Source organism: Corvus brachyrhynchos, unplaced genomic scaffold, assembly GCF_000691975.1.
Source record: "Corvus brachyrhynchos isolate BGI_N302 unplaced genomic scaffold, ASM69197v1 scaffold27, whole genome shotgun sequence".
NCBI lineage: Eukaryota > Metazoa > Chordata > Aves > Passeriformes > Corvidae > Corvus > Corvus brachyrhynchos.
The window spans coordinates 2,399,209-2,408,191 of NW_008239139.1; positions in this window are offsets into that span (position 1 = coordinate 2,399,209).

Consider the following 8,983-nt stretch of genomic DNA (forward strand, 5'->3'; position numbering starts at 1 on the left):
GGTGCTTTTTGCCACGATCACAGCACTCACACATAAGATGCAGGTCTTACTGCCTAGCTGTCTTTTTTATTTGGAAGCAGGACACATTCCATCGATATTGCATTACTCACCAGGCTCATATAAAAGATGAAAGTTCAAGTTGCTTCAAGTGGAGGAGGTATTTGAATCCAGGTTCTCTGTCCCTAGTTGACAGTGTTAAGTATCTAAGAAGAGATCTCTCTCCTGTTTCAGATACAAAAAATAGGGAGAGGACTCATGTTTGCAATGAAAACCTGAGCAGAGACAAATAACTCCCACTAGCTTTAAGCTCCAAAGAGACACAAAACTTAATACGTCCCTTTCTTCTCGGTATTTCCTTTTGACTAGCTTAGATAGTCTCTGTGTTTCAGCCTGGATTATGTGAAACATTCTCAGAAATCAGGCTTTCTCCCCAGGCACTGTACAGATAGCCTGAGTGAATACAGCTCAGAGTGATGCTCACAGTTCTAGCCCAGCAACAGTGAGCCAGGGTCTTCCCTAAACCAAGACTTCATAAAAACGATGTGTCAGTAAGGCAGCTTTGGTCAAATGTGTGTTAGACTTCGTGGGAATTAATGATGCCACCTAACGATGCATATGCCAGGGCCTTTTTTGTTCAGTCCCTCAGTCATCAGTCAGGGTGCTGCTGCCCACAACAATCCTCAGTGGAAGGAGCATGGAGACAGAAGGAGGGGTCAGTAGCGAGCAGGAGTTAGCACAGAAAGTCACTGATGGCAGGCTAATTTCTCTTGCTGCACCTTATAAAATGCAGACTGTTAACATTCCTTGAGGCTGCTTGGGCAGTTGCTGATGTAAATCACTACAGCTACACCTCCCTGAGAGACCCTCTGAGGATTTATACCAGCCTACAAGCACGTAGACCTTGCTGGGTAATGCAGCATAACCCTTTTGGATAATTTAACTTTCCAAAGATCCCATTGGTCATTCTTTGTTGCAACCTGTTGGCCACCAGTGTAAGCTCCAGTGGCACAAAGCCAGTGTAAACACCAGGGCCGTGACTTACAGTAAAGCAACAGAAAATGCTGTTAGCAGTGCTACTGTAAAACGGGATCTGAAATGCAGCAGACAAGAAGTATCTGTCACAAATCACTGCTAATATCATAAGGGAAGGTCAGCTATGCAGAGCATTTCCTGCTTTTCAGCCTGCAAAGCCAGTAATGACAGCAGTGAATATTCACAGGGGGAGTTTCATGATTAAATCCTCAGAACTGCAGGAAAAAAGTCTCCTCAGTAAATGTTATGAAATGTTGAATCTAAAGCAAAAAAATCCCAGAGCTTGACAATACAAACCCAGGAATAACTGGTGCTATCTCAGGAGCAGAGTGAAACACCAAATGCTGAACATAAATGCATTTCCACTCGTTATCAGGAACATCCAGACCAGAGCTTTCTAGAGATTTTACATTTCAGTTCAGAGTATAAGATTCATCAGTTTATTGAAATTGCAGATGAAATTGTTCTGGGGTAAAGAGAGAGGCAAAGACTCTGGCTAATAATTATAAAATTAAGAGATTAGAGACACAAAAAAAGATGGATTATGTGGTGATAGAGGCGGGGTGTAATGCAGTGGCATTGCATGAAGGCTCAGAATGGAGTGGGATGAGATTGGATCATGCAAAGAGGATGATGGAAGAGGGGCAGGGTTAGGAATGGGTGCCAGATGCAGGTGAGGTTATGACATCAGCAAACAGACACAGGAGCTGAACAGAGCTGGGCTCTTGTGCAAAAGACCTGAGATAAGAACAGAGTAAAAGGGAAACGCAATGTGGGAGTTTGATTCCTGATCTGAAAAATTCCAGCTACTGCTTCTGCCTTTTAACATGCTGATATTCCCATTTGTTTACTCCAGTGGAGCACTGGCAGGACTCTTGAGGGAAGGGTGGGGTACTTAATACAGAAGTGAGGTGAGAGGACAGCTCAAACTATTCCCTTCAGGCAGAAGCAGAGGGGTGGTCCAGCTCTTCCCTTCTTCTTGTGCAGCCACGTGAACAAAGCAATGAGAAATGCAACAGGTGGCCTGCAAAGCAAAGACAGAACCTTCAGATACCAAACACTGCCCTCTGGAAAGAGAGCATTCCCTGCCCCACCGAGCTTTTTTACACTGAGGAATCACAAACCAACTGCATTTTTCCTTCAAAACGAAAATCAGTAGTTTCTAGTCTCCTAAATAAGCCCCTTAAACCAGTTTGCAGGTAGGTAGGATGCAGGAAGTCAAAACCTCCTCAAAAATGGGAGGTCTGATGTGTGTCTGACACCTCAGATCCACTGAGAATGTGCAGATCTTTAGAGAGGCAAGAGTTACTTTTCCTTGCTAACAGTATATGCGGCTGTCACACCTCCAGGGAACCAATTCATTGTTTCCTAAAGCAGCAAAGTTTTCAAATATGAGAACAACTTTGTGGCAAAGGCCTTCAAGAGTAATTCGGGGACACTTCCATATGTTTCTTTGTGTGATGCAGGCAAACACTTGCTTCAGGTAAAAGGCAAACTTTGAGTAAAACATTGACTTTTTTCTGCCTTGTTTACCTGTGAGCAGAAAAGGAAGGACAATGCTGCCCTTGTTCCTCATCTGTTTATCTCTTTAGACTCTAAAATCCTTCAGCCAGAGCCTGTCTGTGCCACACTAAGCACACAAAGCCCTCACCTCTGCTGAGGCCCTGGGGTGCTTTAGGTGCCTGATCAATCCCCCATACCATGCCTACGATTGCAATGAGCCACCAAGATGAAAGAAAGGAGAAAGGAATTTTCACTTTATTTTATTCAAACAGGTCACATCCTGAAGGATTCCCAGATGACACAACCAACAGTGATATTTAGCACAGAGATTCGTTTAGAAAGCTTAGGAGATAAAAAAAGTGACCAGATTCTTCAGATTAAAAATCAAGACCCCTATTTCAGGTCTAGGGAAGTGTGAGGACACACAGGACTGACAGCAGGTATTAGCTATGCACTTGGTGCAGGACTTTCTTTGGCTCCCTTTAGTGAAACAGCAACTATATCATAGTGATAAGAGTTGAGACACAGTTCTACTGACAGCACAGAAAATAACACACAGGTTGGAGAGGAAAAGGAGGTCAGAACCACTTAAATCTCCTAGGCTGTGCAGACTAAAGTAACAGTCAGTAACCTGAACACATTAAGTGTTGGATTTTTGTTCAAAGCACATTTTTCAGACTTGTGAACCAGGATTTTTCTTGATAAACACCTGTAAAGTGAATAGCATCCAAAAGCCCTAGTCTGTATCTTAGGCTTCAGGAGAGGGGAGAGCTCATTGATTTAACAACTCAGGTTTATAGCTAAAATCTGTCCAGGATGGGAGATTTGATCAAGGATAAATAAGCAAAGGTGAGTGGAAAGCACAGGTAATGCCCTGGTTTTAAAAGAGCTCTCACAACTGCTTTAAATCAGCTTTCAGGAACTCTTCCCAGTTGTGACCCCTGGCTCCCTGCTCAGGCTCACAGGGCACCCTCTCACCCTGTGTGCACATAGGTGGTGGGGCAGAGGTAGATGCAAACCTCCAGCCATCCCACCAGGCTCCAGAAGCTGTCTGTGGCTGGGGCATATCCTCATCCCCAGCAGCTGCAGCCCAGTGCCACGTTGCATGACAGCATAAAATGCTACACTGTGGTGACAAAACTGCCTCAGGGCCTTTATAAAACTATTTTTAACAGTGCCAACTTCCTAAAAATCCCAGAATAAACTAAAACAAACAGATTGTGTGAGTGAATAACAGACATGAAACAGAGTTCTTTCTCTTCCAGAAAAATAATGGATGCATACAGCAGGCAATTCCCTTGCTGGAGAGGTCTGAAACTTCTGAAAGTAATGTATATTCCAGCTAATGGGAATTGTAATCATTGGCACCAGGCCCACATTTAGCTCAGTACCAGCCCTAGCACAAGGGAGGCATTCAGAGGCAGCTCACATCCGAGGGCAGGAGAAATGAGCTGCCAATTGTGTCAGACATGTTGCCTCAGGAGGGGGAAAATAGAGCTTTTGCTGCTGCTGCCTGCTCTGTTTCTCTCTTCCCTTCCAGAATAGGCTGCCCGTGCTGTGCTAGCACCCACAAACCACCCAAATTTATAGCAGAGCATTCTTATTTTCAGCCAAGATTTCTTGATTGTGTACATCATGATGCAGGGCTGACAACACAACCAAATACCTTCCTTGCTGCTGAGAAGGGTGTGGGCTGGTTCCTCTCTGATGTGCTCTTGCTTTCTTCTTCAGCTTGGCCCAAAAGCTTGAGGACAAATGTAATGGAAAAACCAGGGAATTCTCACCTCCTTTTTTTCCCTTGAAGAACTATACATACAGGCGTGCACACATGTCAGTGTGTAGTCACACAGAGGGAGAGAGTACACTGCTGATGGCAGCTCCCTCAGCGAGGGGAAAAGTGTTCTTTCATGCCTGTGAAGCCCAGCAGTACAGAACCTGTTGCACCACAGAAACCTCCCCTGTCTGATGGCTGTCACTCGTGAGAGGTTGTATCAGTTGCTCCTTGCATCCTGGGCTGTATCAAGTACCAAGACACCCAGAGAACACTCTAATTAGTTTGACTTGCACCAAGCCTCCAGTGAACTGATGATCCACTGAGCACTGAGGCCTCTATCCCATCCGTGAGGTGAACAATTCCCTATTGCTAAGTTACTTCAGTTCAGTGGGACTTAAACCATTACTTTTGCTCCTGATTCTTTCTGTTGTACACAGTAGCAAAAACTGTCATGGAGGCCAAACTGACCCTGTTTCTTAAATATTTTGTCTTTCCTTCCTTTCCTTTCCTTTCCTTCCTTTCCTTCCTTCCTTCCTTCCTTCCTTCCCTAAAACAAGAGGAGTGCTTACAGAATACAGTAGCCATGCTGCAGAAGCAAGAGAGAAAGTACTATCTCCCTTTTCTAAACAGTAAAATCAATGAGATTCAGTTAAACCTAGAGGTGGCAGGGAATTGAATGGTTATATATTTCTTCTTGGAAAATGTCAATTAAATGAAACTGAAATTTTCTGAGTTGGGGCAGGAAATATTTCTAAACCCCAGAGGGAACCATTGGTCCAACTTAGGAGAGCATTCAATCCTCAGTGAATGAATGAAATCTTTTGTTGAATTGCTACAAAACATGGAAAACTTGGATTCAAGTCCTTGTAACTCCCAGATTTGAGACAGGAACCTTACCTGTCACTTGCCTACATGTGGAGAGAATCATTCAGGCTTCTCCATTGTAAGCATTTAATTTCCTTCAAGGAAAATTAAGTATTAACAGAGACAGGGATCCCAACCTGTCCCCTCCTCATCCCATGAGCATTTTATAAACCTAATGAGCACCTTCCTCACTCTTCTTCTTAATGAGTATTTACTTACACAAAGTGAAACCACTTTAACAAAAGGAGTGAAGTTGAACCTCTCTTTCTCTGAAAGGTGTTGGATTTGTCTCAACATTTTTGACAAGGGAAGATCTTTTGCAGGGCAGTAAACCTGGTTTCCACTCAGCATTAATTATGCCTCTGTAACAGGAGATATGATAAGCAGAACTAGGCTTCATATACCCCATTAAGTGAGGTTTGGGCACTAAAATTCAAATCAGTAATGGCTTGGATTTAGTACTTTTAATTGAGCTTACAAAGCTCAAAAGAATCAAGCAAACAGTTGAAGAAATGAAGAAGTCAGTTTTCACTTGGAGCCAAATGATGTCCAGGCTCCACGGAAAGTTGTGCTAGGTTTTTATCTACAGACATTTGGAGAAACATGAAAATGCCTAGTGCAAAACAAGAAGTCTATCTGTCTGTCTCCCTTCATACATCTGTGTTCACATGACTGAGACATACTATCTTTTAACCAAGCTTCAGATACTAGGTTTCCTCAAGCAGAATTCATATCTCTAATAATGTGGATCTCAAAGAGCTCAGCATCAAGGGGGGGTGCATCAGTATCACTGTTCAGGTGTTGGAAAGACAAAAGCATCAACAGAGTCAGAGAAGGGTGTGATGGGAGCTGGGCAGAACCACACCAGACAAATCCCACTGTTTGTACAATGTCCCCACTCCACAGGAGGACAGCTGCGCAGCACCACTGGCATGGTGGGATTGTCTGAAGCAGCCAACATCGAAAAGCTCTCACGGTGGTCAGGAGAGCATGCAGAGGTGTAATGGGAGATAAGGAATAATCCCACTGGGGCAATGCTGCAGGGCAGGAAGTAAAAGCAGAAAAACAACAGAGAAGAAATGTGGAAGAGGAAACCTGCTATCTAATGTGTGTGCAATTGTAGCATAGAAGCAAAGGTTTGACTCAAACTGCAGAGCATGGCTGGAGATGAGAAAAAAAGACAGAAAATCCATTTTAGCACTGTGTTCTGAGGATTTAGTCACAACATGGCTCTGGAGCTTTATAGCCTCAGGATACTGGGCATTTCCAAGTGCTGTTTCCACAAAAGCTCATTCACCAAGGTGCTTACTGCATCATGATGAGCCCTATTCCTCCTGGACACCAGGAGAAGCCTGTGCTTCATGTTGGAGGATGAGGACAGGCTCCGTGGCCAGCACAGCTTCATTCACTGCTGTGGCCTCATTACAATTCTGAGGCCCTCTTGGCCAATTTGCTGGTCAAGCTGGTGCAACTGGGAACTGCTTGGCCTCACTGGCCTGGAGCTGCCCCTCCAGGTCAGATCTCATGCCTTGTGTTAACAGGGGGTGCCAGGCTGGTTGGGTACAGAAAACACGTGTGGCAAATTTTATCTGAAAGAGGGTAGGGCCAAGTAGAGTGACAACAACAGTGTTGTGCATAGTGTGGGCTAGCAGGCTGTTAAGGAACCAAGGAAGACTTGAAAAAAGAGTAGGAAAAATTGCTCAGATAACAGTCCTCTTGTGACCACTTCTATGTCCCAGTGATCTCTAAATGTAGATCTATGTCACTATTAAGGTCCGTATTAGATAACCTTCTTCTGTGATCTGTAAAATTTCTTGATCATTAAACTATGTATCCAGATGAATGGAGGGTTTCAAAATGATGTGCACTGCACTTCTAAAAGGTCCCTCTGTCCTCACATGATGCTGGCTGTTGACAGCAGAAATGGGGGAAAGCAAAATTTACCCTGTACTTTAAAGAGCTGGATCTAATGGTTATGCCACATTTTAGTCAAAATAGGAGAATAAGGGAAGGAGATAGATTAAGCAGAAACAGATTCTGGGAAGTATCAAAGGGAGATTAAATATAAATGTTAACAAACTGGGGAAGCAGAGAAAAAAAAAAAGAAATTTAACATAATCCTTTACAAAATCTAAAAAGAAGATGGCTGATCCCTTCTCTTTTTCCTCTTTCTTTCAGCCACTATCTTTCTTTTTTATTTTTATTTTGACACTAATGGAAAACCAACAGCTGAGCTGAGTTGTTGAAATACTGGACAGCAAAGGGAAAAGATGAAGGCAGCTTTGCAGATTTTACAGGTTACTGCCTCTGTGACAATAACCTCTTCTATTTCCTCCACTCCCTCCCTCTGGGGATGTGCATGTCCTGATGTCTTTAGCTGGAGAGCAGAAAGAAACTGAGAAGATAACTGGGCTCAAGCGTGTGTCCTAGGGAGATAATAGTTCTGACATTATTCAAATTTTTCCCTAATAAACTAGGGCTTGGTCCTGAAACACTCTTTCAGGCAAGGGGCCCAAACATAGTTCAGGAGCCTCATTTTAATCACAGAAAAATATTTGCAATAGAGCTGTTAGGTCCTCATGGATAGCTGAATGGGGCAGAGCTTTCTCTTTGGTGTTTGACAGGCAGAAAGGAGACAGGACATGCAGACGGTGAAGCACAGGCTGCTTTTCCCAGTGTAACCCAGCGACCCACTAGCAGCTGCAAATTAGGGAGGATTTACACTTTTCAGCAGCTGCCTGTTGTCCTTACCCCTCTCTGCCTCCATGCCCCACAGTCTCCTCTTGTTGTGACCCAGTGTCTTGCTTCCTCCTGGTATCCAGCTCTGGGGGAATGGCAGGAGCACAGGTGGGCTGGGAGCCAAGCGCTGCATGCCAAGTTTGTGGCTTTGCAGTTTACCTGTGGTGGTTTACTCTGCCTCCCTCTTTGCCCAAATGCTCTTCTTAGTTTACTTCTAATTATAATAAATGCCATCTCTCTGTGGTTCCCTGTGGCTTGTTAATTAGTCTGCTGAGGCATTACTGAATTCCAGGAGAGCAGAGAAGACATACGTGCCAAAACCTTCCCAATGTTTCTCTCTCTCCCACGTGGACACACACCAGCAGAGGAGAAGCAGCTGACCCCATTGGCACAAAAGGTAACTAAAACATCCAAGACTCCACCCAAGGCTATTGAAGTAATTAGAAAGACGCCCAAAGGGCTATTAGTCAGGCTCATAAAGAGCTCATACTTTTAGAACTAGTTGTCACCACTGTGGCAGGGAAAGGAAAAATGAGTTTTATATAGCTTGTGGCCGTGTCAGCCTGAATCTTCTCTGCACGGTTAAAGCAAGATCCTATGTTGCTACAGTGGGGATACTGTAACACGCGTATCAAACAAGGCGGTGGTGGAAAAGAAACAGATATAGGCTGATTCTTGCTAGATGTTTCAGAGGGACCCGAGGGTCCTTCTGCCCGCGCAGGGAACACAAAACAACCAACGGGAACGAGGCTGAGCAGGGGCAGGGAAACCCTGTGTCTCCCCCCAGGGCCCCTCTCCCAGGACCCCATGGCAGGGGGAGGGACCCAACATTTCACCCGTTTTATTTTAATAAAAGGTGAATGAAAACAACTGGATAAACATAACAAGAACAGTTTTAAAACCAAACAAGCCACCCTCCTGAGCCTTTAAATGTCCAAACAGATTCTCTGGAACATCTTAGGGCTGACAGAAGGGAGACAGAACTCTCCAGACATGCTTTGTGGGGAAACTGAGGCAGGAGAGGGTTTAATTTCTTCCCTCCCCCTTTTCATCCCCCCCTCGGCCTCGGAG